The 10,361-nt window shown below is 54.6% G+C and overlaps 1 long non-coding RNA gene across 1 annotated transcript in view; it reads right to left on the reverse strand.

Annotated features, from left to right (window-relative positions):
* LOC111827998 overlaps positions 1-10,361 on the reverse strand; it is a 79,921-nt gene that overhangs the window by 62,108 nt on the left and 7,452 nt on the right. Inside the window, exon 2 of the long non-coding RNA XR_002831751.1 lies at positions 9,630-9,665. This is a non-coding gene — a long non-coding RNA (uncharacterized LOC111827998). The remainder of the gene's footprint in view (positions 1-9,629; positions 9,666-10,361) is intronic.

Below are 10,361 nucleotides of genomic sequence, written 5' to 3' on the forward strand. Positions count from 1 at the left end.
ACATTTCTTTTTGGCACACTTCGTCAATTTTACAACACTCAGTGTCAGGAGGTAGCTAGGGGTTCTCTGGAGTGGACAGTCTAACTATACAAACAAGGTCCATCAATGCCGTAACATTGATTAGACAAGCGCTGGTTCCAGAGTCCATCGGATGTATGAAGCCAGAGGTTTTACCTCAAGCAAATGTCCTTGTTCACTCCTTCCCCCCTCACATACCCAGCTTCCCTGCCTTGTGCGCGTTTACTATTACTCTTATTATAAAATTTAAGTCCTTACCCAGAAGATATTTTTCCCATTGAGTTTCAGAGAGAGTGAAATCAATTGCTTGCATCCCACATGTGCGCCAAGTGGGGCAGTGATCAAACCCTGCATCCCAAGTACGTATGTGGCCTTGACTCGGATTCGAACCCGAGTCCGTCCGGTGTCAAGCTGACACTCTAAGCACTGAGCCAGGCTGACGAGAGCTGCCTGCCTCTTTTATTTGTTTGTTTGCTTGCTTGTTTTGGGGGGGGGGGGGGGGGGGCAATCACTGGGCCAGCCTGGGCTGGGCTGACGGGGTCTGGACAGGGCATGGCAGGGTAGGGACAGGGCTGTCCTATGTCCCTATGAGTCATGTTCTTGGACCCATAAGTGGGCCTGGGAGAGTCCAGAGCCCAAAGTTCCTCGATTCCTGATGGCATCTGCTAGTGGCAAGACAACCAAGAAGGTAGCAACGACTGCCGTGTCACACGCACCTCCCAGGGCAGGGCTCCGAAAGTCAGTTATGTGGCTTTGTGGCCTGCCAGGCACGGATTTCCGCCCACTCCACCCTCTCAGAATGAGCTGGGCGTGGGGTGAAAGGTGACGCTGCGGTAAACCTGCCGGTTCACAGCGCAGCCCAAGCAGGGAGGGGTCAACACCTCACCTGCACAACGGAACAGTGGTGCAGCCTGGACCGGGCACCCTAGAGGCTCCCACTGCCTCTGACCTCAAGGGGAGAAGGACACCCTAAGGCAGGAAGAGCTCATGTGAGCCCCGAGGTTCTAGCTGCTCCGGGAGCGTGGGGAAGGAGGTGTTCGTAGAGGAGGCAGCCTCGAGGCTGGTCCTGGAAGGATGGGCACAGTGGTGCTGATGGAGGAGGAAGAAGTAAAGGCACTTCACGCCAGGAAACAGCACAAGCAAAGATGTCCAGGCTGAAAGGTGCCAGAAAACAAAGTACCAGAAAGCAAGTCACATCATCGAGCTGGAGCCAAAGGCTAAGAGGAGACACAGTTATAAGAAATAAAGACGAGAAAGAGAAAAACTAGAGTTGTGCTGAGGCACAGAGAGGTCAAGTACCTTGCCGAAGGTCACCCAGCTGGTGGAGTCAGAATTTCAACATGGGCTGCCTGGCCACTAAGATGGACTCACGGTGGGTGCATATTTTAGAATGCTGACAAGGCGGACCTGGCCTGTTCTCGGCATTCTCGGCGGGGCGGGGGAGCTTTCACATTTGCCCCCGAAATGGCAACGTCTGGAGACACTTTTTATTATCACGGCTAGGCGGGAGGTTGCCGGCATCTCCTACGCAGACGGGATCTTTAAACGGTACAGACGCTGGTCCTACCCCGGACATCCTGCCTTCCAGTTCTGGAATGAGTGCACCTGGGCACCAGGCCTTGTACAAAGCCTCCTGGGTGACAGCAAGGGGCAGGAAGGTGTGGAAGCTGCTGCTTGGGGGGGAGGGGGGGCGCTCATACTATCTGGTGTGGACCAAAGACAGGGAGTGATGCCAATGCCGGAAAGAGAAGCCACTGGGGAGTCAACACCGCCAAAGACTGCACAGCCCCCGCCGACAGGGAGCGGCGCCACCGTCCGCACACCAGGGTCTGAGGGACAAGCCTGTGGGGAATCAGCCAGAACAAAGTCTGCGGTGGGCGCGGCAGGTCGGGCCAACTCGGAGCAGGGAGGGCAGCGCCGGAGCCGGCCTGGGGATGATGCATTAGTCAGAGCTGGCCAGCCCTGAGGAGGAGGCTGATGAGACTGCCTTCGTCACCGTCTGGGCAGGAGATAATGGGCCTAAACCGGGAGGAGGGCGGGAGGGGACCAAACCCCATGGCAACCCACTGAGAGAGAAAGAACTGGATTTGGAAGAGAGAAAAGGTTCACTGAGAGTGAGTCCAATCTGGGGACAGAGCAGGAAGTGACCAGTCAGCAGCTGAGGGAGGAGAGCGCCAGGGGAGGGGTGACTGGGGAGAGGGACTGGGGAGTCGCCAGGGGGAGAGGGAGCTGGGACCCGAGAGGGATGCCGGGCGCAGGGGAGCAAGGTGGCACGCTGGCGACCCCAGGGGCGGACCCGGGCCTGCAGGAGAGGCCACATAGGGCTTTGTTTTTTTCATTCTTGAGTTAATTGTCAAGATTTGGCTAAAACTCCAAATGTTCAGCTTCTCTGGCACAGAGGACGGCCTGGTGAGACAGGTGGCGCTCAGCAGAGCACCGAGGCTGCTCGCCAGCGCCCAGGGCCTCACCACGGTGGTGCTCGGGCCCGACAGATCCTTGCAGACAACAGGTCTGTCTTCAGAAGAGAAGATGAGGTCCCCCGCCAGGAAGCTGCGGAGATGGAGGCCTAGGAGGAGCAGGAAGGGGCCAGGCGCCGCTCAGAGAGAAGAGCTGCTGGCCTCTCGTGTCCTGATCCCGCACCCACCGCCTCCGTGCCGCACCCTCCAGTGAGCAGTCCCCGCCTGGGGTCTCCGGCGCTGCTCTGTGAACAGGGAGGTTGAGGCCCATGACCTCTAGCTGTCCATCCTCATGTCCACTGGGCTTGCCCACCCTGTCCCAGCACCGCCTCTCCCAAGGCCCCAGAGGCAGAGGGAGCAGCTGGGCCCCAGGAGAAACAGAGCCTCCCGCCCACTGTCCCACACCCATCTCAGAAGAGGCCCAATGCCCAGCACCCCCTCCTCACCCACCCCTCCCCACTCCCGGGTCCCAGCCCTAGAGGAGCAGCAGGAGGAAGGAATAAAGGCAAGCACCCCACACACACTCCCAGACACCTGTCCGGGGCTCCTGTCCATCATGAGCCTCTCCAAACAGGCCAGGTGGATCCTGACACACCCAGGGGTCCACGCGTGTGAACAGGAAGCACAAGGGATGCACATGTGGGAGTCAGAGCCGCTCCCCAAAGCCCAGTGGGAGCCATTCTTCCCAGCCCTGGCCAGATCCAGCACCCAGTGAGCTGGGCTGAGCCCTCTTCTCCACGGGCCCCTGAGTCTTCCCATCCAGGCAAGGCCAGCAGGCCTCTGGGCCGAGTGAGACCTGCAGAGAAGCTGGTGCATGGCCAGAGACCTGGGGTCCATGAGGGCTCCTTCGGGGAGCTGGGGGAGCTGAGGGACCGGTGACCCCGGGCTGCAGGCCTCAGGCTGCCCCTCCGAATGCTGTTCTCCTGCACCCCTGCCTTTGTCTCCCACAGTAACACAGTCAGCCCTGTCCCACGGGATCAACAAGTACCACTCAGCTCTGCAGCACAGGGATGCGCTCACACAGGGCCCCAGGGTGGATGGAGCCTCCTGCCCGCAGTCCCACGCCCATCTCGGAAGAGCCCAAAGCCCAGCACCTACCGGGCAGAGCTGCCAGCTGGCCTGCCCATCAGCAGATACCCACCAGACCTGGTGAAGACCCAGGGAGCTTTGTCCATCAAGAAATCAGAACCCGGACTCACCAGGGCTTCCTGGGCATGTCGGGGACTGGCTGGGATGCGGGCCAGGAGCACACAAGTCCCTGGAGTTCGCCGCCCTTGCTGCCTGGCAGTGGCCCCTCCAGGGCTTCCCCTGTGCCTGGCAATGGAATGAGGCCACAGCCCAACTGCCGGCTAAGCACCCGCCCGCCTTGCTTCTCCCTGTAGCCACTCACGCCCCGCGGACGCCAGATCCCAAAACAGACATGTTCGTGGTTACCATAGGAACTCACTAAAGCCAAAAAAGGCACCACACAATCACCCACATGGGCCCTCAAAGCTCATGTCCACCTGCACAGGCAAGCATACCACATGCCTACACACGCCTTCACACGCCAACACTGTTCTCAGGCTCAAGGCCCATCCTAAAGAAACCAATGGACCAGGGCCTGATACTTGGACAGAAACCGACTTTCCCCTTGGCCCCACCTGGAATGTGTCTGGAAGTGGGTTCCCTGAGGGCCCAGTCTGGCCAGCTGTCAGTTTCAAGGGCAGCCACTACTGACCGTGAGCTCACCTGCCAAAGGCACTCCAGGAGCCAAGCAGGGCGGGGCCGGAGTCCAGGACCCCCACCAGCTCTGCCTGCCTGCGTCCCCTCCTCTGTCCCCTTGGGGAGAAGGGGGGCGAGGAGGTAGGTATAAGGGTCAGGATCTAAGCCAGCCACACAGGAGGTGACAGTAGCAAAAAAGGAACAGAGATTGTATATTCAGTCTCCGTAGATGGGACCAAGAGCTCCGCCCAAGGGCTCACTCGGAAACCCAACAGTCTTCACCTTGACCTCCCATGCCCTCACCTCCCACACCCAAACCAGCTCCAGGTGGGGAGTCCACCACCTTGATAGTTTCCCTGTCAGTCCACTCTCCCCAACCCCACAGCCCCTGCCCTGGCCTCCAAGCTCTCCAATGAGTTGGCAGAGGGCAGTCGGGGGCTCCCAGATTCAAATGTGGCCACATCATTCTCCAGCTTAAACCCTTCGCTGGCCCCGGGACACCCCGAGAAGCCAGCCCAGGCCTCCACACAGCCCTCCTACGCTCCTCGGCATAGCCCCTCCTGTCCTGACACTCTCACCCGCTTTCTGTCTGATAACAATAACCGCACCCAGATCCCTCCTGCCCCCCTGCCTGGCGCATTGCTGCTGGGGAGTGCCTCTCCTCTCCGGCCTGACCTCACTCACCCTTGGAGACAGCCGGGCAGCGCCAAGACTCCAGGAAGCCCCTCCATCCTCTCTGAGAGCATCTCTGTTCGCACCTGTCACATTCCATTGGGGCTGTCTGTCTACATGCCTGTCTCCCTGCGGGGATGTAGGATTCACAGCAGAGACTGTCTTCTTCATCTTTGCTTCCCCACAATCCTGGGGCCTGCCACTGGGCTTGGAATGTAGGTGCCAGGTAAATGTGAGCTGAACTGATTCAGCCTTTCACCCTTCCAAACCGCCCCCCCCAAAAAAAAATTAAGCTCTCCTTAACAACCCCAGCAAACTCTCAGCACATGTCCTAGGTGTGTAAGAGAGGAGTTGACTAAGATGGAGCATTCCCAGAAGGTTCTAGAACATCGTTGTGGCGCCTCAAGGATCCTTGTAATCCACAGTAAACAAAGAGCTGGTAGAAGATGGACTGGTGACCATGGCCCTCAACCAGCACATGAAAAAGCCATTAAACTAGGACTGAGGGGTAGACTGTGGAGGGATGGGCTTTCTGGAAGGAAGGTTGGAGAACTGGATGCACAGACTAGATGCATGACACTGGGCCCTGCCTGCCTCTGCTCTCGCCCCCAACCATGAGCAGGTGACCTTGCTAACAACACCGAGAGAACCAGGAGAAGCAGGTATCCGCAGAGGTAATCATCTATGCATCATTCTCATAGAATGGCAATGGAAGCCCTGAGTGTAAAAGGCTGTGACACGGCAAGACATCTGAGCTTTCTAGGAGCAACAACAACCCCTGCTCCCCAGTCCTGCGTGGACAATGGCTCCAGCAGCTGCCATCAGGGCCCCCAGGGGGTCTGCTCCTGCCCTATGTGGTCCCCTCATTTCTAATTGGATTCTGAATTCTGAGCTGGTGGAATCTGAAAGCTACAGTAAGCGTGACTGTGTGGTGCCGTCTTCTGGCCAAACCACAGGACAGCTGAAATGCTGGCCAGCCAGACTGTGGGGAAGACGGCTCCTCCCGGCCCTCTCCACCCCTCTCCTGAGGAAGACGTAATAGGACAGTCCCCTCTGGGCTCCATCACAAGCTTTCTCTCTGTTCAGAGATGCCATTTCTACAAGGCAGAGGTTCTAGATCTCTGTGCATGACACTGTGCCCCCAGCAATGGAGACAGGCTGCACGGAGCCAACCCCGTGCTCACCCAGCCCCACGGCAGCCAGTCCTGGGTGACGGTCATCTCATCTACGCTGTAGCATGTAGCAGTACTTCATTCCTTCTTATGGCCAAATAATATGCCATTGCATCGATATGCCATTTTTTGTTTAGCCATTCATCTGCTGCTGAACGTTTGGGTTGTTTTCACTTTGGGCTGCTATTAACCATGCTGCTATGAACAGTCGTGTACAAGTTTCTGCATGAACATACAGTTTCATTTCTCTTGGATCTATATTTAAAAATGGAGTTGCTGGTCTGAGGATAATCCTGTGTTTAACCTTTTGAGAAACTACCTTATTGTTTCCCAAAGCAGCTGCACCATTTTATACTGCCACCAGCAACGCATAAGGGTGGCAATTTCTCCACATCCTCACCAACACTTGTTATTATGTCTTTTTTATTATAGTCATTTGAGTGGGTGTGAAGCCGTATCTCACTGTGGCTTTGGCTTGCGTGTCCCTGATGACGGACGATGTTGAACATCTTTTCATGTGCTCGTTGTCTACGTACAGATCTCCTTTGGGAAAAGGTCTCTTCAGATCCTTTGCCCGTTTTTTAATTGGGTTGTCTTTGTATTATTGAGCTATGAGAGTTCTTTTATGTATTTTAGGCACAAGCTCCTATATGTGATTTGCAAATATTTTCACCCATTCTGTGGGTTGTCTTTTCACTTTCTTAATGGCGTCCTTTATAACACAGAAGTTCTTCATTTTAATGAAGTTCAATTTATCGATTTGTTATTATTGTTGTTGCTTGTGCTTTTGGTGTCACATCTAAAAAAAACCAATGGCTTATTTAAGGTCACAACTATTTTTATCTATGTTTCTGCTACGAGTTTTTAGCTTTAGCTCTTACATTTAGGTTTTTGATCCATTTTGAGTCCGTTTTTGTATATGGTGGAGAGAAGGGCTCAGTTTCATTCTATTGCATGGGGCTATCAGTTGTCCCAGCACCATTTGTGGAAAGACTATTTTTCTCCATTGAACTGTCATGACACACTCATTGACAATCAATTGACCACAAATGTGAGGGTTTATTTCTGGACTTGGAATTCTATTCTATTGATCTGTATGTCTATCCTTGTGCCAGTACCAAACTGTCTTGGTTACTATAGCTTTGCAGTAAGTTTAAAAATCATATTATTCTTTTTCAAGATTATCCTTGAATTTCCATATGCATTTTAGGATCAGTTTATCAACTTCTGCAAAGAAGCCAGCTAGGATTTGATGGGGATGGGTTTCCAGTTCCCGTTCAGCCCTTCCCAACCTCTACTCCCTCTCCTCCCCCTGGGTTCCCTGAGGCACCCTGGAATCTTTTCCATAAATTCCATCTTTGCCCTAGCCAGTTTGGCTCAGGGGATAGAGCGTTGGCCTGCAGACTGAAGGGTCCAGGGTTCGATTCCAGTCAAGGGCACATGCCTGGGTTGTGGGCTCAATCCCCAATAGGGGGCATGCAGGAGGCAGCCAAACAATGATTCTCTCTCATCATTGATGTTTCTATCTGTCTCTCCCTCTCCCTTCCTCTCTGAAATCAATAAAAATACTTTTTTTAATTTCCGTCTTTTGCTTAACCAGATTAAACTAGGTTTTGTTTCTTACAATCAAAAGAATCATAACCAAGTACAGTAGGAACATGGTCCTACACACTATCTCAAACAACCATCTCAACACCACCTCTCCAGGGCCTAAGCCCTCAGACTGTCCCCCAAGTACCCAAAAAACCCACTGAGGTCCCAATCTCAGCGACGGCCCTTGACCCCAGCCCTCCACTGCACCTTGTAACTAGTTCCTTTCCAGGTTACATATATCATCTTCACCAGTTAAAGCAAACATGCCCTCGATATATGCTTGTGAAATTGAACAAGATGTCACAAGACAGCACCACAAAATAGACGCGTACCACTCTACACCCCTTAGTATCTCCACTTCATGCCGCATATCTCATTCAATAGGCAGATAAGGAGCTCTAGGAAGCCCATTGTTGTGCTCTTTGGACAAAGGCTACAGAAACTGAAGTCCAGAGGAGTAGTACCATGCCTGAGAGTGACTGGCCCTGAACACTGGGCGGTACTATGTGCATCCCATGTACATGCACTGGTGGGCCCATTGCCCAGCCCCATCTTTAAAAGCTGCTTTAGAAGACACCTCCTTGCCCAGACAGCCTGGCTCAGTGGTTGAGCGTTGACCTATGAACCAGGAAATCACAGTCCGAATCCCGGTCAGGGCACATGCCTGGGTTGCAGGTTCGATCCCCAGTGTGGGGTGTGCAGGAGGCAGTCTATCAATGATTCTCTCTCATCATTGATGTTTCTATCTGTCTCTCCCTCTCCTTTCCTCTCTGAAATCAATAAAAATACATTTTGTTAAAGAAGCCACCTCCTCCTGCCAGTCTTCCAGGACTGACCGCTCCCACTGCACCTCTGACGTCAACTCTACAAAGAGACTGAAAGCTCTCCGAGGGCAGGAACAGTTTGCCATGCATCCCTGCCCTAACTGCCCACCCTCACCCTTCTGAACAAAACCTCATTTTTGTGGGAGGCCTCATTTTTTACCACTTCATATGCCAACCCCCAAGACTGGCTGTGCTTTGCCCAGAGACCTGTACCCAGGGCAGACACAGGCAGTGCTGGCAACTGAACGGCAGGGCAGAGGAAGGCCGGCCTGGGAAACCTTTCAGCTACGATGCGGGAGTTGTAGGCAGAAGGAGCTGCCTTGAAAGGGGGGACTTCTCATGCGTGAGCTAATTCCCATGCCGCAGGATAGTATTTTGAGCTAATGACCAATGCTATTTTTCCCTCCTAGAATTTCCCTCATTTTCAATTCACTCCGTCGGGGCAGGTGACAGGTTAGTACTCATTGCCCAAAGGAGGGATGCAGATGGAAGTGACTTTTGTTGAAGTCTCATGGGGGAAAGAGGACCAGGATGCAGACGAGATTGTTTGGCCAGAAATATGGCGAGAAAAGGAATAACAGCGGCGAGGAGGAGCAGTGGGAGGTTCGAGCAGAGAGGTGTGTCTGCTCAGGGCTTCCCAGACAGACAGGCAGACACGCATGGTAAACGGAGCAGATAATTCCCAGTCCCAGAATCTGGTGTTGGAAGCTTCAGAGCCGAGGGCCAGGCCGCCCAGCATGGCACCATCTGGAACCGGATGACTCAGTAACCTACTGCTCACACACACACCGGGGTGTTTCATGCTGTCCTAGGATTACACAGCACCGTTTTCAGGTAGGTGGGCATGCCAGACAGACAGCCCATGGGACTAGGGCTTCACATAAAAACTAAGGAGGGAGAAAATACATTTCTCTTTCTTACACCCCTAAGCTGTAGGCTAAAGGTCACGGCGCTAAACACAGTCCCACTGGTACCGCTGCTACCTTCCCAGCATCTGCTACCCAGATACCCCAGGGAGCAAGCGCCTGACCAGCCTCCTCCAGGCCAGAAGCCCCCAGGCTGAGGAGGAGAGCCTGACAAATGCAACAGCCCCACCCATGTTTCCCACAACTTACGGGGAAACCAGGGCCCCAGAGAGCTCTGGTCTGCCCTCCTCTCTGACCTCTACATAACAGGAAGTGGCTACTTACTTGACCTTCAGGCCTGCCAGCATGGTCTTGTCGATCCTGCCAAGAGAAAAGCAAGGGCTTCGGTCAGTGCCAGGGCTGAAGGCTCCCCCGTAGCACCTGCAGGGGAGAGGTCCCTGGGTCGGTCCAGACCACCAGACGGACGGCGCTGCAGGGACAGCTGCTCCGGGGGGAGTTCTCCTCCAGCCCCGGCAGGGAGGGCAGTGAGCTCTGGGAGGGCTGGAGCCACACAGAACCCTATGAGGTGGGTACAGTTATTCTCTCCATTTTAGAGGTCAGGAAACTGGGGCTCAGAAGGGTAAAGTCAATGTCCCAGCCTGAAGCCAGGTATCCGACGCCAGACCCAGGGGTAGTCAGCACTTTGGGCAGCTCTCCCTTCATTGCCCCCATTCCACAAGAAGACTGAAACCTAGATCCACCAGTCACTGGCAACTGGACATTCAGCACATCGGTACTTCCTAGGATTCTACTTTGAAAAGATGCCAGCACCCCCCCCCAATACCTCCAGCACCAAGGACCCTCCTGCTCTGGGAACTGCCAGTCCAGCCAAGGAGACAGGCCCCCCTCCTGGGACAGCCCCGACTGCAGGCTCCAGGTGACGGGCAGGTGGGACCACTCACGCCCAGGAGCTCGGCACAGGGAAGATCACATTTGCGGCAGACTGTCCTGGCAGCCAGCGCCTCTGCCCAGCCTGCGCCTCTCTGGAAGACAAGGCAAGCGCTGCTCAGCTTCTAT

Source organism: Myotis lucifugus, unplaced genomic scaffold (assembly GCF_000147115.1).
Source record: "Myotis lucifugus unplaced genomic scaffold, Myoluc2.0 scaffold_262, whole genome shotgun sequence".
Classification (NCBI taxonomy): Eukaryota; Metazoa; Chordata; class Mammalia; order Chiroptera; family Vespertilionidae; genus Myotis; species Myotis lucifugus.